Genomic DNA, 22,566 nt, shown 5'->3' on the forward strand with positions numbered 1-22,566 from the left:
CCTGAGCTGAAGTCGGACGTTCACCTGATTGAGCCATCCAGGTACCTCTGGAGTGTTTCTTAATACAGTTTTCTCTTCGAATAACTTTTCATCAGAAAATTAAAAAATTTTTTTCTAAGATTTTATTGTTTAAGTCATTTGTACACCTAACGCGGAGCTTGAACTCACAGCCCTGAGAGCAAGAGTCACGTGCTCCACCAACTGAGCCAGCCAGACGCCCCAGATAATTAAAATTTTTAAAGGATGAATTGTATTTGGAAAACCAGGTTTGGGTGACAAGGAAACTGCTCATTTGAAAGCTATCTGGTTTAGCAACAGCTCCAAATGAACTTATGAGATATTTTTAACCTTCCTGGGGATGTTTAAAAACTTCTCCCCAACTCTCGTTGTGGGGAGGTGCCCATCATCACTGTGGCTTGTTTGGTTTCTCTGTGAAGGATGTTTACCTTGCTCTAGGGTTGTTTTCTGCCTCTTGTGCAAATCCTTAAGCCCCTGGTGCCGCTCTGCACGGGCGATGGGGAGTGAGGACCTGTGCTTTCTCCCCCTGCAGCGCTGGTTTCTGAGGCAGGACAAAATAAAGAAAACCCAGCTCCTCTACTCACTCGTTTCATGTTTTGGGGAGTTACTTGATTGCTTGGATTTCCTTTTCCTCACCTACAAAATAGAGGCAGACGATACTTCACGGGTAGTTGGGAGGGTCGTATGGGGGTGTGTGGGCGTGTGTGGTGTGTAAAGCACCCAGCACTGTGCTTGGGCTACAGTGAACACTTATGAAACGTTGGTGACTTTGCCCCCTCGCTTAATGGTGATTTTCCACACGCGCTGGGAAAATCCTGGATTTTCTTATTACAAATATTACACGTTTTTAGACTAGGCACCCGTCCTGATTCCTACAGCCTACAGTCGTTGTGTCTGTATCACACCTCACCTCTTGTAGTTCTTGTTTTGGTGTCCCCTCTTCACCTTGACTGTCCATTCCATCCTCAGAGAACAACTGGAATCTCTTTAGTCCTCTGCTGAAGCTTTTCGTATTAAGACCTAGCCGCAAGCTTGTGAGAAGGTGGAGGCTGTGGTTTTAGGTGTGAACTTAAAAACAAAATCTCTTCTCCTAATCCTTTTCCTATCCGAGCATTTCAGTTCCTGGTGAGTGGAAAGTGACATGGAATTAGCTTCTGCTCTGAGATACTAGACTCTCTGAGCGAATCTCAATTATTGAGTTCGCTTGGCCAGGCAACGTGGGAGGGACTACTCGAGGGAGGTGCGAACAAACTGGGGCCATCGCTGCAACTGTCTTCCACAGTGAATGTACACAACCCTCGCATAAAATACCTTTGGCCGGGTGACTGGTGATGTGTTGAAATGGGGGGACTAGGGGAGAATGTGTTAGAATCTCATTGCTTTCTCTTCCCGTCATTGGTCAAGGTAGGGAAACAGAAGAAAGCAAAACAAGAAAAGAAGGCCGTTTGTACTTTCGTTTTCCCCGTTACAATACTTACGTCTTAGCAGCTGTTGTGGATAAGTTCTTTAAAACTCCTATTTGGCTTAAACTCTGTCAGTGGAAATTATATTCTCTACCCCCCACCCTCTTCTCTCCCCCCAGGGAAAAAGACAGATTCCTAATGCTTCTGTAACTGGAACCATGGCTTCAGCTCTCCTCTCGTTTAGCTGCGTCATAACATTAATATTCCGCTCCCGTCTTTGAGTGTAAGCCGAATACCATGTTGTTGCAGTCCTCCTGGAAGGGCCGTCCCACCAGCAGCCCTGCCATCCTGGCGCCATCTTGGACAACTTCTTCAGGTTTCAGTCGCCCAGACCATTCTCCTTCACAGCACTCGGCCAGTTATTAAGTCCGATCTGTTGTGGTTCTGCCTCATCTCTGAAACAGCTCATGATTCCTTCCTGTGACAGACTTCATTCTGCCAAATTAATCTTGATCTAAGTGTGTCTCAGCTCCTGGATCTACGGTGTCAAATGTTTGCTTACTCTTTCAAGACCCTGCCCCCCCCCCCGCCCCCCCCCCCGCCCCCCTGTCATGCCTTGTGTCCCAGCTCATCCTCCCTCTCCAGCGTGACCCACCCTCATTTCCTTTTCTGAACTGTGCCCACTCCTGGGGCTTTTTCTCCTTCATGCTCCCTCCTGCGCCCCCCCCCCCTTTTTTTTTTGTAGTAAACCTACTCATAGAAAAATGTCTCCCTTGTGTTTCCTCAGCGCACATGTACTTGATCATGTATTTTATCTTGTCTCCCAAAGGTATTGGCTATAGATTTAGTTGTTTCATGCTTATTTGCTGACCCACAAAAGTTAATTATGAATGTGGGCTGGGGTGCCTGGTTGGCTCAGTCAGTGGAGCCTGTGACTCTTGATCTCAGGGTTGTGAGTTCGAGCCTCATGTTGGGCGTAGAGATTACTTAAAATTAAAAAAAAAAGTCTTTAAAAACGTAAATGTCAGCACCATGCTGAGTGTCGGATACAGAGGTGGGCAGAACTATGCCAGACGCCCAAGGCTAGTGGCATAGGTGGATAATCAGGTGACCACACAAACATGTGGAAGTGCAATCGATAACAATGGCTTAAAAAAAAAGAGAGAGAGAGGAGCTATGGAGTGGGTAATGGGCATTGGACTTAGATATGGAAAGACTGACTTACCTGGGGGAGGTAAGCTTGAGCTGAGGTCCTCCTGTCTGCAGGCTTGGTGGCTGAACTGGGGAGAGCTCGGTCTGTAGCACGGGAACAGTGGGGCACAAGTGCTCTGGTTGAGCTGTGCACACAGATGGAGGGGCTGGAGATGGTGGGGGAAGACTGTGGCCCAGCCTAGGGAGAGGCGACAGTGATCTGATCTAGTGTGGCAGTTGTGGGGATACGGCCAGAGGCAGGTTTAGCAGGCAAAACCGATGCGGTTTGAAGATAGATTGGATGTGGGGAGGCATAGGTGGAAGAAGGCATCCTGGGTGACTTCTGGGTTTCTTCTGCTTTGCTGAAATGGCTAGCTGGGTGACTGCATTCATGGGGCCAGCCCTACCCCCTGGGGCGCCTATGCAAACTCATGAGAGATTCACTTTCTCTAGGGTAGATGGCTTAGCCTAGTGGTGCATTGCCTGGATTTTCATGCCTGCTTGTTCCCCATGCCCCTGGTGTAGTGAAGGACTGTGCGGTCCCCCAGCTGACAGTAGCAGCCCCTGGCCAGTCACCAACATGCAGCTCCATCAGCTTTTTTCTCCCCTCTCCTCCAAACCAGGTGAGATTTGTCTGCTTTTTCTGTTTCGTTTCGTTTCGTTTCTTTTCTTTTCTTTTCTTTTCTTTTCTTTTCTTTTCTTTTCTTTTCTTCTTTCTTTCTTTCTTTCTTTCTTTCTTTCTTTCTTTCTTTCTTTCTTTCTCCTCCTCCTCTTCCTCCCCACCCCCTCCATGAAATGGCAGAGACTTAAGTATGTAGAGGCAAGTGGGAAAGATCCACTGGAGAGATGGGTATACAGGATTCTGTGGGAGAGCAGAGGGTAGTTGATAGAGTAAGATTCTTGGTGGGGGGGGGGGGGAGGGAGGAGGGCTAGAGCCTAAAGGTAGAAGGACCAGCCTTAACTTGGAAGAGCATGGCTGTTCTGTGGTAACAGGAAGGCAGGAGCAGTGGCTGGGGGCGGGGGGATGTTACGGAGCATATTCAACCTTCAGAGGACTTCTGTTTTCCCTACAAAGTAGGAAGTGGGGTTGCTTATTTATGCCTTGCCCCTTCAACCAGGGTATAAATTCAGTGAGGACACAATGGTGTGTATGTGTAAATACGATTATTTCTTTCATAGCACTGGGTTGATAAATACTAAATTGTTGGGTGTTGTTGAAAAATTGGAGTCATTGGAGGTTTAGACTTGGTACTTGGTTAAACGTGAAATTACACGTGAAAGACAACTCACTGTTTTATCAAGTTTGCAAAAAATACTAAATGTGGTAAACATGTGCCACGCTCCATTATTCCTAACTATTTTCTGAATATTACTAATTTTTGATAAAGTATCTGCAGGTAAACCTCATAGGCCAAAAATGGCAGGATTCTTGCTAATAGTTTGATGCTTGGACTTTAGAGAAATGCACACCATCCACTCTTTGAGATGTAGATATAAAGTACAAAGACACATGCAGAAGAGAAAATGGAGAGAGAAGCCACATGTAATAATCATTCTTTGCTTCCACCCGTATGCACTGGCCAACGTTATGTAATAAAGTAAGTCACATCCGTACCATGTGTTATTGCTTATCAGGCACTTTAACACACACTGGCATATAATCCATATGAAATTTTATAGAAAAAGAAATTTAGGATTTAGCCAAAGCCACATGCATAGGAGATGGATGAGACGTACCCGATTCCAGTCCTCATGACTCCAAAACAGAGTCAAGGGCCTTTCTTTTCTACCATGGGCATCCTGAAAGGGTGAGTTACATTTTTTTGGTGGACCCTGGCTGTGCAGTTCCAATATCGTGGAGTATCTAACCACATATCATGGAGTATCTAATACACACACAGACCTTTTTATGCAGCGGTGATTGTGTGCATTTGATCTGATTGCTGTTGGGTGATGTGGCAAGTTTTTCTCTTCTTTCTCTTTCTTTTTAATTAAAAAAAAATTTTTTTTTAATGTTTATTTATTTTTGAGACAGAGAGAGACAAAGCATGAACGGGGGAGGGTCAGAGAGAGGGAGACACAGAATCTGAAACAGGCTTCAGGCTCTGAGCTGTCAGCACAGAGCCCGTCGCGTGGCTCGAACTCACGGACTGCGAGATCGTGACCTGGGCTGAAGTCGGCCGCTTCTTTCTTTTTAATTTTTAAAGTTTATTTCGGGAGCTGTCAGCACAGAGCCTGCAAGATGATAACCTGAGCTGAAATCAAGATGCTTATTAACCAACTGAACTCAGGCACCCTTAAAATTTGAATTTGGATTAGGTGGTTGAGCCATTATGAATTGCTTAATAAGTTGGTAGCACACAGGAAGCAGTTAGGAATAATTTAGCATGGCACGTACTTATAGTATTTATTTATTTATCTATTTATTTATTTATTCATAGTATTTAATATTTTTAAAAACTTGGTAAAATAGTGGATTTATGATACCAGGCAGTGTTTTTGTGCTTGGATAGAATTTCACGTATAATTACATAGAAAAATATGCTAAATGGAAAGTATGTTAAAACAACGTCTGGACATTGTAGGAAATGAGAAAACATAGGGGGACACTAGACCACTTGTTACATGATTGCATGTTATGGAACTTCTTGCTAATAGAGGATCTTGCACTAATTATTGAATAGTCATAATGAAAAGTGAGAATTGGAGCTGTAAGACATAAAAAGATAAATCGGAGCGTAGCACATTCATCTTCAAATTATGAGGACAAAAGTATAATAATTTAGCTCTGATTTCATGATTTAAGAAGTTTAAACCTGTTGGCTAAAATATTTTGCCATTTAAAAATGTCGGTGTGCTGAAAGTCAATTTCAGTATATGAGGAAAGGGGAAATTCTTTGAAAATTGTTTGCTAATCTACAAAGATCTTTGAAAATACATGTTAGTATCAGGGTTTTGCATAGGAGCTCTGTCTGAATCTGTGATAGAAAGTCAGACAATAAACACTTTTTAATGCTAATATCATCTTGGAACTTGTATGTTCCTACATCCTCAGAGGCTGAAATATGCAAATATTGACAAAACTAGATTTATTGATAGTTATTTCAATTAAAATATTGCAAGTCAGTAGGAGTCTTTTCCTGAATGGCAGCTCTCTCTATGGAAAGGAATTTGACTGCTTTCCTTCTGAGTGACTCTGCTATAGTCCAGTTACATTTGAAGATTATAATTTGCTGTCTTACTCTTAAGTCATCCACTCATTTCCCATGAAATGGTATAACTTAGAATAACTTGGATATGTCTTGTAAGGTAACAATGTCTCATTTACTGATTAATGGGTTGGATTAATGGAAAAGGTTACAAGTTACTCTTCTTTTTCCATTAAAAAAAAAAATTTTAAGTTTATTTATTTCAAGAGAGAGCAAGAGGGGTTGGGGGGAGTAGAGGGGAAGGGAGAGAGAGAATCCCAAGCAGGCTCTGCACAGCCAGCACGGAGCCCGGTGCCGGGCTCCAGCTCACAAGCCGTGAGATCGCGGCCCGAACCAAAATCAAGGGTCAACCCAACCGAGCCACTCAGGTACCCCCACAAGTTACCCTTCTATGAGAGTTTACTTTAAGGGATTTCAGCAGTAATTACGAAGAATCGCTTGTCAGAATTGGGCAGTTGTTGATAACTCACCCCAGCTCACGTCGACAGTCGGCCGTGGCGAGACCGGGTGCCTGCAAATTCACGTCCGAGTCCAACACTGAGGGTTAAGACGGTAAACATTGGTCACTCGCGGCCAGTGAAAGCGTTGGGAGGCTACCTGGCGGAGTTGGCTTCTGTGCAGGATTTGAAGAAAGGGTGTCAGAAAGGGGAGGAAGAAAGGCATGTGCGGAAAGCAGCCCAGCCTTTTGGTCGGAACTGGGGAGGATTTGGCGTGGCGAAACCAACAGAGGAGGCGTGGGGATTAGGTAAGGAGGGCTGGTTTCGTTGGCTCCGAAGGACAACGGACGACCCCAGGCCCGCGCGTCGGGTGTCGTCGGGGTGTCGGGCGTTGAACACGGCCCCGTGCTTCCTACCCTTCTGCTTTCCGGTCAAGTCTCCGCTCCGCTCTCTTCTGCTTTGACAGTCTCTCTCTCTCCCTCCCCCTCCCTCCCTTCCCACATCCAGATCGTCGTCCAAGTTTGTGCATCTGTAGATTCTGTCTCCGCGACGCGGCCTCCCAGATCCCGCCCGCGTCTCGGCGCCCGCCGGCCGCCTCTGCGGCCTGTTGCTGAGGCCTCCCGCGCCCGTCTCCACCTGCGCACGTTGCAAAAGCCGCCGCGATGCCCGCGTGCCCCGCTGCACACTCGTGCACGCCCTTCTAAGCGTTTCCCTCTCGAGAGGCAAATTGCCCGCCTGCGCCTGGCGCTCAGGTCTTCCATTAGTGCCAACCGAACTTTTAACCGTGGCCCCTCCTCTTCCTTAAACGTGTCCCCACATCGGGCTCACCCGGATGACTCGTGGTCCCTGAACACACAGTCGTTCTGCCCCTCGGTGCCTTTGCTCTGGCTTGCCCTGTTTCTGGTACCCTTTTGTCCGGTCAGGCCCATCTTGGCCTGTCAAAATCCTGCTTGTCTGCCAGTTCCGTTTCAAACGCTACCTCTTCTGCAAAGCCATTTCTAGTTATTTCCAACTGAATGCAGCCTCCCTATTGTACATTGTCTTGTCTTTCTAGTTATTTGGGGCACATGTCTCCTCGTAGATGATTCAGTCGGTAAACAAGTAAACACACACGTGAGGTGCAGAGGCAAACCTGGCATCATCTTGTCCTTGGGTCACTTGAGTGTCCCTGTGGAGTGTTCGCCCCCCTTTCCGTTCCCGGAAGGACCCGTTACTCTGTCCTTGGTGCACCGTCTCTGCCTGCAGCCTGCTGCTTTTGCGAGTTTCTGAAATCATATGGGTTTCCACGGCTGTTTTCTTTTATGTTATAAGCTCTTTGAAGGCAGTGTAATAATATTTGTTATTAATAACTTCCTGATTATGCCTGTTAATGGTTCAGTTCTGATCTCTAAAATAGGGAGTTGTATTGTCCATTCCCTAATAAGCAGCTAAGGTGCTTGGTGGAGCTCATCATATTTTGATTAGCTTGAAAAAATGGGAGATTCCCTTAAGGCAGGGAATCCTGTGTGTGCCTGACTAGAATTTAGTGTAAAGTCAGAAGTCGTAGGGAAGGTAAATATAGCGTAAAAATCACTGAAGCCTGTTGATACTATTTTTGTGTTCCCATAGAAGCCAGCAAACATCCTAAAGGAGTAGGTTTATGGGTTTTGGTTTAATTGAACATTAAACAAAAACTTTCAGGTGAAAGTTGTCACCTTATAACTATCGCAGTGCTAAATTACATTGTATCATTGTTACTTTTTTCTTTGCTCTTCTCACTAGACTGAGTTCATCGAGAGATTCTTATTTACTCTCTGCTCCTAGGACCTAGTGCGGTGTGGCTGGCATCCAGTACAAGTTAAAGTTTTAATTTTTATTTATTTTTGAGAGAGAAAGACAGTGTGTGCATGTATGTCTGCGCATGAGTGAGCAGGGGAGAGGTAGAGACTGAGGGAGACAGAGAATCCCAAGTAGACTTCATGCTGTCAGCTCAGAGAGTCTTGAACCCACGAACTGTGAGTTCGTGACCTGAGCTGAAATCAAGGATCAGATGCTCAACTGATTGAGCCACCTAGGCCTCTCATGTTTAAGTTTGTTGCTGTTGTTGTTGTCATTTTTGAGAGAGAGAGAGAGGGCGTGAGAGAGAGAGAGAGGCAGAGATGGGGAGAGAGAGGGAGAGAGAGAAGTGGGGCTCACCTGAAGCGGGGCCCTGGCTCATCCAAAGTGGGGCTCGAGCTCACTTCATGTGGGACTTGAACTCATGAACTGTGAGATCATGACCTGAGCCAAAGTCAGATGCTTAATGACTAAGCCACCCAGGCGCACCTCCCCCTCTCCCCCACTTCCCTGGCAGTGTTTAAGATTTTATATAGAAATGGAATCTGTAAGGGTGGAAAGAAACTTTAGTTACGATTCTTTTTTTTTTTTTTTTAATTTTTAAAAAAAGTTTTAAATGTTCATTTTTGAGAGAGAGAGTGTGTGTGTGAGTCGGGGAGGGGCAGAGAGGGAGACACAGAATCTGAAGCAGGCTCCAGGCTCTGAGCTGTCAGCACAGAGCCTGATGCAGGGCTTGAACTCATTAACTGCGAGATCATGACTTGAGCTAAAATCAGATGCTTAACAGACTGAGCCACCCAGGTGCTCTGACGTTGACATTTAAAGATGATGATTTCTTATAGAGTTTAAAGGAGTTTAAATTATAGTAATAATTTGTATAAATTCAAATATTTATAATTTGTGATTAGTAGTGAGGTATTTAAGACTGGAGATTTACAAATATAAGTTGGCAGGAATAGTTTTGGAGATTGTTTTAAATTTCAGGTTTTGATCTCCTTAGTTTATGGTAGTTGTTTTTGAAGTGATTACAAAAATTCACTCTTGGTTTCTGGGAAAGAATTCTCCAAATGCCAGTTTTTTCTTTACATCTTGTTTAGATGAAAGGCTGTCTTATGTTGATAAAGTGGGGAATGGGAAGGTAGGATCCTTGACAGAAATTTTAGGTATCAAAATACCTGTTCTTAATTCATTGGAACGCTTATGTAGACTTTTAATTTTAAAAATCGGTCTTTGTCTTCCTGATGATGTTGGTCCCCACAGCAGTGCTCTCTTCAGTAACACACGCGCTCATCCTTGAACCAGTGGAGGACAGATGCCATGACCTGCCATGTCTCTCCTAGAAATGAGTCCATTGTCCTCAGAATGTGTCACTTCAGCCGCTTTTCTCTCTCTTGTGGAAAATGACGTCTTTCTTCACCATACCCACTGTACCAAAGTTGGTAAATTATCACTGTAGCATACGGTTGATTTCGTCTGGTTTATTTTTTTTTAAGTATAGCTGATACACAATGTTATGTTAGTTTCAAGGTATGCAACATAGTGATTTGACAGGTTTAGACATTATGCTGTGCTCACCACAAGCGTAGCTACTACTGGTCACCACACGCTCTGACGGCACCATTGATGTGTGTGCCTTTCATCCCTGGGAATTCCTCGTTCTATAACTGGAAGCCTGCATGCCCCACTCCCTGTGCCCATTTTGCCCGTTCCCCAAGCCCCATCCCTTCTGGCAACCATCAGTGTATCCTCTGTGTTTATGGGTCTGTTTCTGCTTTTTGTTTTGTTTTTTAGATTCCACATATAAGTGAAATCATACAGTATCTGTCTTTCTCTGACTTATTTACTCAGCAGAAGTAAAATGCACGTTGTCTTTGTCATGCATGTTGAGGTCCATGTGTGCTATCACAAATGGCAAGATCTCATCATTTTTTATAGTGGACTAGTATTCCCGTGTGTGTGTGTGTGTGTGTGTGTGTGTGTGTGTGTGTGTGTGTATACATATCACATCTTTCTTCATTGGTCTTTTGATGGGCACTTGGGTTGCTTCTTATGTTTTATTACGTATATGATAATATATAGTGCTGCAGTAAACGTAGGGGTTCTTGGATCATTTCAAATTAGTGTTTTCATTTTCCTTGGGTAAATACCCAGTAGTGGAATTTCTGGATCATGGATCATGGTATTTCTGTTTTTAATTTTTTGAGGAATCTCATACTGTTTTTCACAGTGGCTGTACCAGTGACTTTTGTCAAGTTTGAAATCAAGTTCTAATCAAAATTCAGAAACTCCGTATCTTTGTCGAGAACATAGATCTGTTTTTATCTGCCCTCCGTTCCCGTTGACCTTAAAAGGATCCTATAATGCCACGCCTGAATCCTTAATCTTGAGATATTTTAAATGTGAATATTTGTGTCACAGATGATTAACCTGACACTTTCAGGATTTAAAAATGGTGCATTTTGCTAAGAATAGATAAAGGTGTGCCGCAAAGGGCAGTGTGGTTGGAAGAGGGCAGCACCGAACCTCCCTGAGGAACCGCTCCAGCTGGGATGTTGATGGGTGGCTGTGACGTCCACCTCCTAAACCGCTGCCTCAGAATGCTGGGGACAGTACTTGATGAGTGCGGACACACTCATTAGTGCATGTGCACTAATGGGCCGGAGGAGGGCCCGTAAGAAATGGTTAAGTTCGTGGTAGAAGACAGAAATAAAACTCGTCTTTCGATTTTTACTCCTCTGTACCACTGGAATTTGTTCCTTGCCATATGAGGTATTGTTGTTGTTATTAAAAAAAATTTTTTTTAATGTTTATTTTTGAGAGTGGGAGAGACAGCGCAAATGGGGGGAGGGGCAGAGACAGAGGGAGACACAGAATCAAAGCAGGCTCCCGGCTCCGAGCTGTCAGCACAGAGCCCGACGTGGGGCTCAAACTCAGGAACCGTGATGAGATCATGACCTGAGCCAAAGTCGGACGCTTCACCGACCGAGCCACGCAGATGCCGCGAGAGATTCTTCTTCTTATTATTTTTTCTAAATGTTTTTGAGAGAGAGGGCTTGAAGAGGGAGAGAGAGAGTCCCGAGCAGGCTCCACGCTGTCAGCGCAGAGCCCAGCACGAGGCACGAACCCCTGAACCATGAGATCCTGACCTGAGGCGAGATCGAGAGTCAGACGCTTAACCGACTGAGCCATGCAGGCGCCCGTGAGACATTATTTTTATGCGAAATAGAATAGAACCAGTGAACGTGTGGTGGACACGATCGGTGTGATAGCACAGCATCTCCTTTACTTCTAGCGCGTTTTGCTCCGACGTCCTGTTGACAGGTGCAGATGTGGGGGGACCGGGGCCACTCAGCTGTGTAGTGAGGTGTCAGCACTGGATACTGCTCACCTTGCATTAAGGGCTTCTGCTAACACACTTATGCACAGGCCCCCATCGCAATTTTGAAGGAGAACCGTAACTGCCAGGGAAAGCGTCTCTGAGCGCCGAGGTCCATTTCTGCACGGAGGCGACGAGAATGTTCGGCGATGGAGGTCCAAAGCGGTTTTGTGGCGGAGGGTGGCAGCCTCATCAGACACAGCCTTGCGGCCTTGTGACTTATAATGAGGGTGGCATGTAATTAGAAATTGTCCCTGTCTTTTCTGAGTACTGATGAAAACCATGGCTCAGAGGTTAATTCAAATAATAATTAATACTGGTCTGTGTCAGTACAGGGTGGTAATGAAATCTTCCGTTATTTGATGACTTCGACTTTAAACGTGGAGCGAGGAGTGGGGGTGGTGTTATTCCTCAGGCTAATTGTGGGGAAGCCCCCACAACCGAGCACAGCATGGTGAAGCACGCTGTTTGGAGGGTGCTGGGCACAGGTTTTTCCTGTAGCCTGTAATTGCCTACAGTAGGAGCTCTAACACGACACGGAGACATGTTGGCGTTATTTTATTTCCTCGAGTGATAATTATTTAGACTGCGATACCAGGAAGGCACCAGTTGTTGATCTGCCATCGTGGATCAAGCAAGCTTTCCCGGCCCTCCACATTTCCTGCTGAATGTAACATACGTAGTATGAAGTGTTCAGTCACGTATCAAGCGTATCAGAGTACATATGCATGTGAATCTCAAGTTGAAAACATCAAATGGCTGGTTGAGTAGGGAGCCTTGAATGTCCTTTCCAACCCTGAAAGTCAGTGATTCTGTAAGCGGGCTGACCATGTTCACTGACCACTTTTTATATAGAGAGTTGGGAGTCACACACGAAGTAGAAAATATGGAGGTTGATGTACGAAGGTAATTTTGAAATGCATAAGTATCTATTAACAGATCATCTGCAGCTTTAGAAATCTGTAGTGGTAAGATTTGTTTGGCTAAAATCATTTCGGTGGAAGGAAGATATTTAGGCAGGACTGGTTTGTTTTTTTAGTTTACTTATTTTGAGATAGAGCTAGTCTGGGGACAGGGGCAGAGAATCCCAAGCAGGCTCCACACTGTCACCGTGAGATCATGACCTCAGCCGAAATCAAGAGTCAGACGCTCATCCAAGTGAGCCACGCAGGCACCCCTAGGCAGGACTGGTCTTAAAAAATAAGCCCAAATGCTTCATTGAGCTATTTGCTCTAAAATTACAGTTTTCTCTTTTGAAATGTTTGTTGACAGATCACTATAGTTTAATCTCTGAGGGTTATATCTGTTATCATCCTAAGCAACATCCTATTTCACAGGGAAAGGTAACAGAACAAAAGAAGAGGGCTTGGTGGAGACCTTGAGTACTTTGAGGTCTACTAGTGGAACCTTTCTAACACACATAAGGAGACAGAACAGTAGAATCAGACGTCACAGCCAGACCTACTCCATTCACATACTCGCCAGCTTCCGCCCTGTTCGGTACTACTTAGAAGGCAATCTTAGGCAGATAGTATTTTATTTTAAAATATTTCGTGGGGCGCCTGGGTGGCTCAGTCGGCTGAGCGTCTGACCCTTGAGTTCAGCTCAGGTCATGATCTCACAGATTGTGGGATTGAGCCCTGCGTCAGGATCTGAGCAGACAGCGGGGAGCCTGCTTGGGATTCTCTCTCTCCCCACCCCCTCTCTGCTCCTCCCTAGCGTGCATGTGCTCTCTGCCTCCAAATGAATAAACTTAAAAAAAAAAAAAAAAAGAAAAATATTTCAGTATGTATCCCTGAAAGGAAACAGTTCCTTCCAAATTGCTATAGAAGCTTGTGTGAACATTTAAAGGAAGTTTTCGCTTGTTTTAATTTAAAAGTGGTGCTGTGTTTGTGGAGTGATTTGTAAGCATGTTTTCTTCTAGAGTGTGGTGGGTGACGGGCATTTACTGTACAGCTAGGATCAGTAGGCCTAGTTTTATTTCAGGAGCAGTCACAATCCCGAAATGACAACGACAGGATCAAAACTTTGTTTTACTTGCGAAGGCAGTGTTCTCTACGGGGTGGCGGTGTGGCCAGTGTCTGGAGGCTAGAGGCTTTGGAGGAGGTGGCCAGAGCTGAGGAGGAGCTCTTCTAGAGCTGCTGCCGTGACGGGTGAACAAACAGATTGTACGAGAAATCATGGAAAAAATATCACATTGTAATTAAGATGACTCTTCCCCCCCCAAGCCTGATCTTTTCACTTCTCTGCTCAATACCCTGTATCACCTTCTCATTACCTTCACACAGGCCAGGAGTTTTGACGTCATTTCTCAGGCACTCTCACCCCTTGGCCCTGCCGGACTTGTTCCCTGGCCTTTCTGGTTAGCTGCTCTGCCCTCCTTGCCTGTGCTGCACTCTCTCTGCCTCAGGTGCAGGATGAACCACTCCCCTGCCTGGAGCCCTACCCACCTGCCTTCCCTCACCTGACTGCTTCCTGCCCCTCCTTCCCCTCTGGTGGGCACTCAGGGAGGCCCGCCGTGGCTGTAGCCCCTGTCCCTGTTCCTCGGCCTCAGCCTCCTGTTCCGCTTTCATAACACTTACCCACTCGTAATTAGTGTTCCTTGTGTCCCGGCAGGGAAACGGGAATCTGAGTGCCTAGAACAGGCTTAGCTGCCATCAGAGAGGTGCTCAGGGAACGAATGGATGGAAGGACTCAGGCTGGTACAGGTGAGGGTAGGCATGGAGGCTGCAGCTGGCACAGTGGGCGGGGAAAAGGGATGCTGGTGGTGACAGAGGAGCCGGAGAAATAGTCTGTTGGAAACCTTTGCTTTTTGAGTTTCCAGGGTAGGTAAATGCACGTGTCCTGTGATCAGTGAGAAATGTCACTGGAGAGAGACATTAGGGTTTTGCAGGTGATATTAAGAAACGGCAGCAACAGACGTGATATGCTTCCTAGAAGAGATCAGGGTTGAGTGCTGACTCTGTGGGGCTAACTTTTGGGGTGCATTTTCTATTAATGTGGACACATGACCTACTGCTGTTCTCCTAGTTGTGTGTACTCTTCACAGAACCAGCTAGAGCCCGGCTACATCAGGGAGCTTCTTAGCACACAGATGGCCCCGTATACACCTGACAGTTTGGTAAACGGCATTCCCCGGCCTCTGGCTGTGGAAGACTTCACGTTAGTGAGTCCTTAGATACAAGCGAGCCGTTGAAATCCCCGGGACAAGGCTTCTCCGTTTTCTGTAGGTTTTGTATATGGTAACATGCTACCTTTAAAAAAAAAAAGAAAGAAAGAAACAAACAAAAAAACCAGCTACATGGTACAATGGAAAAACCCCTAGACTTGGGAAGGAAATCCAGGCTCCTGTTTTATTTCCAATGCTCCTATATATGGACAAACCACTTACCGTTCAGGCCTCATTCCTGCTCCTTCCTGCATTTTCAAAGGTGGGAACACTGACCTTGCACAGCCTACTTCATAGGACTGTGGTGCACGGTGAGACGGCATCCCGTGGGTGCTTTCCACCAGCACTGCTTTCACAGCCTTTATCACACCGAGGTCCTGATGGAGACCTTGGAATTCCTTGGCCTCCCCCCTCTCTCATCTACTGCGTCGGATTCATCCTCAGGCTGTCGGCTCCGCCTTCAGAGCGTGTGCAGGTGTGACCACTTGTCTCTCCGCGTCCACCACCCTGCCTAAGGGGCCACTTCTTCCTGCCGGCGGGACCGCAGCAGGGGCTCGCCGTCTGCCTTTTCCACGGGCAGTCTGTTTCCAACAGAGAGATGCCCGAAGAGTTTCCTCGGCTCAGCTTCCTCCTTGCTGCCCTCTGAGCGGTGGCTGCCCCCAGAGACGCTCTGGTGGCTCCTTGGGATCAGAAGCGCACGGCCTCTGCACTTGGTTTCCCCCGCCATCGGGAGCAATCCTCTTGGGCATCCGGCTGTCTCCTCAGCTCCTTCCACATCCTCACGGTCCTTTTCCCTGGGAGGCTTCCCTGCACTGCCCACTTTAAAATTACACCCCTTCAGGGGCGCCTGGATGACTCAGTCGGTTGAGGGTCCGCCTCTTGCTTTGGACTCAGGTCATGAGCTCACGGTGGTGGGATTGAGCCCCGCATCGGGCTCCGTGCTGAACGTGGAGCCTGCTGAACATTCTTTGTCTCTCCCTCTGCCCCTCTCCCCTGCTCTCTATCTGAAATAAAATGGAAAAAAAAAAAAATCACACCCCTTCCTTTCAACTACTGATCCCCCTTCTGTGCTCTAGTTTTTCTCTTGTTTTGCCTTTTAATTACTTATGTACGTTTTAGTTATTTACTCTGTTTGACTCTGTGCTCACTAGAATGCAGGTCAGCTCCATGAAGGGGGGGATTGTCGTCTGCGATGTTTCCTGATGCATCCTTAGTGCCTAGAACAGCGTTTGAATATGGCAGGTGCTCAATAAATATTTGTTGCGTGCAGGTATATGGAAGTTCATCGTTGGAGGGAAGGTGTCATTGGTTTGCTTTTTTGTAGCACATAGTTTTTGGCATGAATACAGCAGACAAAACTTCGTGAAAGACAGCAAATATTGTTATACTGTAGTGGCTTTCGGAAATTAGATATCTCTTTGAGATGGCCAAAATAGCAATCTGAATAGCAAATTAGATTTTTCCCTCTCCTGTTTATATATTAAAAAATTTTTTTCCAATGTTTTATTTTTATTTTGAGAGAGAGAGAGAGCGAGAGAGAGAGAGAGAGAGGTGGAGGGGCAGAGAGCAGGGGAGACACAGAATCCGAAGCAGGCTCCAGGCTGTCAACACAGAGCCTGAGGCGGGACTCGAACTCATGAACTGCAAGGTCATGACCTGAGCTAAAGTCAGACCCTTAACCGACTGAACCACCCAGGCGCCCCTCTCCTCCCGTTTAGATTTAGGTTAAGCCTCTTCTGACCAGAGTAATGCATAGGTGATGGCGTTTCTTTCCTCAGGGTGTCACATTGGGGCACATGACATCTCCTCGTCTCGTTTACTGGTGATGTTTAGTTTGGTCACTTGATGAAGGTGCTACATTCTGTCCTGAAAAGGAAATTGTTAGAATTCCATTCTCAACCTTAGTTTATTGTCACGTTAGACATACAGTGATTTGCCTGCTCGAAAATGAAGGAAAGTGTGCCATTGTAGTGTACTCATTTAGTTACTTTTGGTTGTGATGTAAACACTTCGGTTAGTTATTAGACTTGGCACTACCTCTTTGTGTAGGGCTTTTCTGAGAACTCAAAATTACGTCACTTTCATCTCACTGCGTGTTTTGTTTATCCGGAGAGAGGGCGTTACTATGGTCTTGACACAGACAGGGGAGCGTGGTGAGTCCCAACTTCTTCGTTAGTACTTTCCTCTTTGTCACACTGCCACTCAGGTGGCTCTGTAGTTAAACCGTAGCCTTGCAGCGGATGAGGAAGTGTGGAGTAACCAGCTGTAAAAGTTGACTGATTTAAGTTTGTACGTTTGTGTGTAGCGTCTCGCGTTGTAGACCATAACTTGAGTAACTGGGTGACACTGTTTGGATATGGGAAAGAATCTGCCACCCTCGGAATAGGGAACTGTGGAGATGACAGACTGTCTTTCTGATTCAGATAAGTCTAAATTATGATTTCAGATGAGTGGACTGAAATGTGTTTTTAATCTTTCAAAGCAGGAATGTGGAAAATTTGGGCATCATTCATTTTGAACCTCCACAATTAAGAAACTTAGGTAGGTCCGTTTTATACCTTTAAAATATTTGGAATGTGTCTGAGGTTTCAAGGATTCATAATTTTTTTCCCCCAAATTCTCTTGAAAGCGAAATATCAGACTGACACATTCTTATTAGTGTTGGTTAAATATGCTCGCTGTTGCTTGTCTTGTTCGTGAATTACTGCTTGATCCGCTCTTTGTAGTAGTCATTCTGGGGGCCCTGAGACAATAGGGGTGCACAGGGCAGGGCACACGGACCTGCCCTCAAGGAGATCTCAGCTCGACAGACCCTCGTCACAACACGCGGGGGTATGTGTGTAGTGCTCTGGGGAACACTGTGAAGGAAAGCCGAGGATATATCCTGCGAGCAGACAACAGGTGTCCTTGTTCCCCACAGGCGTTCCTGCTTACCTATGAGAAAATCGAGGCCTCGTGAGATTTAGTAACCCGGCCAAGGTTACCAGCTAGCAGAACTTGGATGGAGGCTAGATCCATTTGACGTGGGGGAAAAATCGTAACAAAATTTTTTCTAACATCGGACTGATTGTAAGGATGCTTGTGCCAAACTATTTTACACCGCAAAGTATGTAGAAAGTAGAAAGTGAAAGCCCCCATGACCAGTAAACGTAGGTACATTAATTATTCCCCTAGGCCTTTTAATGGGAGATAGGTTTCCACGCTGTGAATGTATCATACATGTGTAATTCCCCTTTTTCAGAATACCGTGGCTGATCCTTTCCTATCAACACACAGAGCTGCTGTACCTTGTCTTTTCAGGTAGCTCAAATGGTGACATCCTGTATCATGTAACTTCACTTACCTGTCCTCCTTTAATGGACATATAGGTCATTTCTAGTGTTTCACTATTGAAAACGTTGCTGCCGTAAAGATTCGCCCTTCACACACATCTCCCTGCACCTTTAGGAGACATTTCTAGAAACGATTATCATGGGGTCACAGGCTGTGTCCTTTTTCTGTATGGTGTGTGTTCCTGGATTGCCCTGAAAGGCCACATCATTTCATAATCTTTTCAGTGGTCTGGGAGTTGCCCATGTTTTCTGCACTTGCTGACTCAGGACGTTATTGTCCTTTGCCAGTTTGATAGGTGCGCTTTGATTATGAGCGCAGTCGAGTATCTTTCCTTGCGTGTGTTGGTCTTTTGTGTTTCCTTAACAGCTGTCCTGTACGCCGTTGTGCGGATGGCCTCTGGCACCTGGGGTCGCCCTCTCTGGTTGAAGGTCAGATGCCTGCCTGTGCTCTCGTCTCCCTTCTAGTAGAGAGTGGGGGTTCACTGTCTTGGGGATTATTCCCATTGCCGCCTCTTGCCAGCAGTGTGGCTCCTTGGCAGGCTGCTTAACCTTCAGGCCCCCCTGTTTCCGTTCCTGTAACGGGGGTGACACGGATTACACGAACGAGTACACCTGCAGTCTCACCACACAGCCTGGTGTGTAGGCAACTGGCTGCATAAATGTTTACCACTATCGGTCAACATTAGGCACCAGCGTGGGAAATGACTTTCCCTGGCTCCTGTCTTCCCGTGGAAATCCCCGTGGGTCTTCCTCAGCTGCTTTGGATCAGTTCTGGGATTCCCACGGCAGTTGCTGCTTTTCCAAGCAAACGTCTGTCTCTTTGAGCCTTCGTGTCGCGCGTTCTGCAGGTGAGGTCCGGGACCAGCAGCATCAACCTTTACATGGGACCTGAACATTTTCCTTCTGAAGTTGGTTAGGGACTGAATTTTGCCCCCCCCCCCCCCCCCCCAATTTATATGTTGAAGCCCCAATCTCAATGTGACTATATTTGGAAATAGGGCCCTTATGGAGATAATAAAGGTTAAATGAAGTCATATGGTTGGGACCTGAATCCAATAGGATTGATGGCCTTATAAGAAGAGGAGGACAAAGATTTTTCTCTTTGTGTGCACAAAGAGGTCTTGTGAGCACAGGATGAGATGATGGCCACATACAAGCTAGGAGAAGAGGGCTCAGAATGAAGCCTATCCTGCTGGTTCCTTGATCTTGGACTTCAGGCCCCCAGAGCTGTGAGAAGTACATTCTGTTGAAACCGTTCAGTCCGTGGTGTTTTGTTATGGCAGTTCCAGCTGTATGGTATTGGTTTAAAGTTGTTCGTTCGTATTATTTACACAATTGTCCTGGCAGATGGGTGTCTACCTGGGGTGTCACTGTTTCTAGACCATCCGTTCATACACTGGAATGACCTGTAAGGCTTTGTAAAATACAGATTGCTGGGCCTCACCCCAAGAATTTCAAAGTTAGTAGGGCTGGGTTGGCCTGAGAAGTCACATATCTAACAAGTTCCCCAAGTTGTTGATGCTGCTGGTGCAGGAACACACTTGGAGAACAAGTGTCCCAGCGGGGTGTGGAAGAGAGATCAAACAAGAGTCCAGAAGACTCGGGGTAGGGATATTGGGTCTTTCACCCGACTGTGGCAGTCTTTAAACTCTCAAGACTCAGTTTCGCCATCTGCAAATGGAATGATATTTGTACTGCTTGTCTCCTAGGGTTATTGAAGCTAACGGAGATACACACATTAAAAAAAAAAAAAAAAAAGCTGTGGGTCCTTCTCTGATCTTCGCACAAAGCAGTGAGAACAGGAGTGTGAATGTCTCATTCTTGTAAAAAGAACAAATGGGTGAAAGTTAAAGTCTTTTCATAGTAAGCTATAAAGCAAAAGCAAGGCATTCCCTTCTGTTTCTCTACTGGACGCTGCCTAGTCATTTGATTTGCTGGCTCTGGAACTTTCTCTCCTCTCCATTCCCTGCCCCAACTTCTCTTGAAAGCCAGGCATTTTAGCCAAGTAGCCTTCGTGATAGTCTGTGCCTCCTTATTCTGGCTCTCCCTTGTCAAGGATATCTGCGGCTTTTTTGGTGATTGTGGCAGTGGTAATTACTGAGTTTCTAGTTCTCCACGGGTAAAACTTGTGGCCGTGCCCTCCGTGTCCAGGGTATCGTATTTTCATATTTGGAAGGTCTTTTGTTTTGTTTGTTTTGTTTTTTGTTTTGCCATGTCAAAATGTTTTATGATGTGTAAGTTTTAAGTGTGTATGTTGCATTTTTCGGTGATGCTGTTGACCAATAATACATTATGGGTAATTTTTACGAAAACTAAGTGTTTTCCTAAGCAAAAGTCTGGTGACAATGAGGGTGTTGGTCTTTATGTTTTTGTAAATGTCTTTACTGCCTGGCCCAAGAGAAGACTGTTAGAATTTGATAGCTGCTTCTGTATTCCATCTGTTGTAAGATGTTGTTTTGGTTGAAGAACATGAAGAAAATGTGGCATGCAGATTTGTAATCGAAAAGGGATGAATATTTGAATGGCCTTTTTAGATAATTTTATGCTACCCTAAAACTATAAGGAGTAGTTTTTTGAAGGTTAGTTGCAATGTGGAGTCTGAAGTCATACCAGTGAAATTTTTGTATTTGGTTTCATGAAAATGCCTGGCTGTATCTTGCACTTCGAACGGGTCTTTTATCTGTGTGTGTGGTTTTGTAACATCATGCATTGGTAATTTGGAAAGTATTGGTTCAGTGAGTTACATAAATCTTTCAGATGTTGACACATTTCATTATACAGTATTTTTAAAAACTTATTTGTTCCTCTCGCTACCTATCTAATCAAAAAATTCTTTAAGTATCGGGAAGTTGTCAAGTTCGTGATGGTGGATCCAGATTTTCCAAAATTCTGATTTTTGCTTGTAAGCTCAACCTCAATCGTTGGCAACAAAACTTTCAATTGTTTTCCTTAAATGACAGAGTTATTTTGTTCATTTTTGAGAAAATGCCACACACTCAAATCTGAATAACCAGAGTTTGTTAGTTTTTTTTTTTTTCCCAGTAAAAATGGTGTTCTTTGGAAAAAGCTTGCAACTCAGTCACACAAATGATTTCTCCATTTACCTTGAGTTGAATGGTTTTATGGCATTAACTGCCATCCAGGAAGATGCAGGCCATATAGACATGATGCGTAGAGGGCACAGAGCTGTGTGTGTAGAAGGGCTTAGCACTCAGCAACGTTTTGGGGAAGCACCTACTCTGCTGGTTAAAAGAAAAAAATTCTCATGACATAGTTGACTTAATACACCAGAAGTTATGCAAATGAATGTTGTTTCCTTCAGCATAGTGACCTTGGAGGCACAACACCACGTTCAGTGATAATGCCAACGGTTAGAACAGAACATTTTTCGAATGCCACCTTCTTTGGAATTGCTTCAAGTGATGACTTGAGCTTCCTCCCTAGATGCTGTTTGGATGTACTCTTTTAAAATTGCATTCCCTCAATCTTCTGTTAACATTTTCCCAATGTATCCCCCAATGTAAGGGGATACATTGTTTAACCGTTTCGGGTATTTATTGCAGCGGGAACCAGCACGAGTCTTGGAGCGAGAGACGCGGGGCTGTGGGTCTTCATTGTCTCTCTGATTAGCTGAATGACCTTGAACAAAGCATTTACCTTCTCACTGTTTCTCCGTGAGGTCAAGTGATTGGATTAGGTCTTGAGTCTTTTAGCACTCACGATCCTGTGATTCCCAGATCCCAGATGCACGAAAGCAGGATTTCCTTCATCGTCTGTGAAGGTGTCCGTCCAGGGACTTGCTCTGCAGTCTGCTTGTCCTTTTTTGCCTGCCCTGTCTCTGCCCTGGCAAGGCAACAGGCTTCTGTGGTGGTGATTTTTAAAAGGAGTTTTTGGTTCTTAATATGGCAGAAGAGCTCAGCACTTGGTGGAATACCGTTGGACATTGGTGCTGTCCGCTCCTGTGGACACGCCTGGTATGTTTGGGAGTGAAACTGGGAGCAAGGAAACCTAGATGACTAGGTTAAGGTTGGTGCAGAATGTGGGGAGAACAATTAACGTTTACCGACTGTTGTGTTGCAAGGCATTCTGTTCATGGCCATGTGTGACAATCCAGTAAAATCACTTCTAAGCAGCCCTTTGAGGGAGGTGATGGAACACTTATTTTTATATTTTCATAGATGAGGAAGCTGAAGGCCAGAGAGATGCTTTAATTGGCCTGAAGTAGAGAAAGTGCTCGAGCCAGATCTGGCCGTCTTCATAGCTGGTTTTCCTCCAATTTCTAGATGCTGCTGCTTCTACTCCCTCCCTGGCCGTGATATTCCCTTCTTCTCATTTTTCCTTATGACCGTCTTAAGCTTCTCTAAAGTGTTGAAGAGACGTCACAATTGTGCAGCATTAATCTTTGATGAGAGGTGATGATTTTGTAAATAAACTTAACATTTATAAGCTTAATTTTTGATAACGGCCAGTAAAAGATAAAGATGAGAAAATGCTGATGTGAAATCATACACTGTGTTGAAAGGAGGTTCTGCCCAGTGCTACTGGATATGTAAAATTGAGGGAGGTAAGCTTTGGGACAAATTCAGAAACCGTTGATGGGATTTGCAAATACAACA

At 45.3% G+C, this 22,566-nt stretch overlaps 1 protein-coding gene and 1 long non-coding RNA gene across 5 annotated transcripts in view; both read left to right on the top strand.

Moving 5' to 3' along the window:
- The window catches only part of LOC145713452 (uncharacterized), a 30,355-nt gene extending 7,915 nt beyond the window's left edge, over window positions 1-22,440 (top strand). Inside the window, exon 2 of the long non-coding RNA XR_014136527.1 lies at window positions 1,601-22,440. This is a non-coding gene — a long non-coding RNA (uncharacterized LOC145713452). The remainder of the gene's footprint in view (window positions 1-1,600) is intronic.
- Window positions 1-22,566, top strand: part of CHD7 (chromodomain helicase DNA binding protein 7) — a 190,814-nt gene that overhangs the window by 24,354 nt on the left and 143,894 nt on the right. The gene's annotated exons all lie outside the window — the stretch shown is intronic.

Source organism: Panthera onca, chromosome F2 (genome assembly GCF_046562875.1).
Source record: "Panthera onca isolate mPanOnc1 chromosome F2, mPanOnc1 haplotype 2, whole genome shotgun sequence".
NCBI classification, from domain to species: domain Eukaryota; kingdom Metazoa; phylum Chordata; class Mammalia; order Carnivora; family Felidae; genus Panthera; species Panthera onca.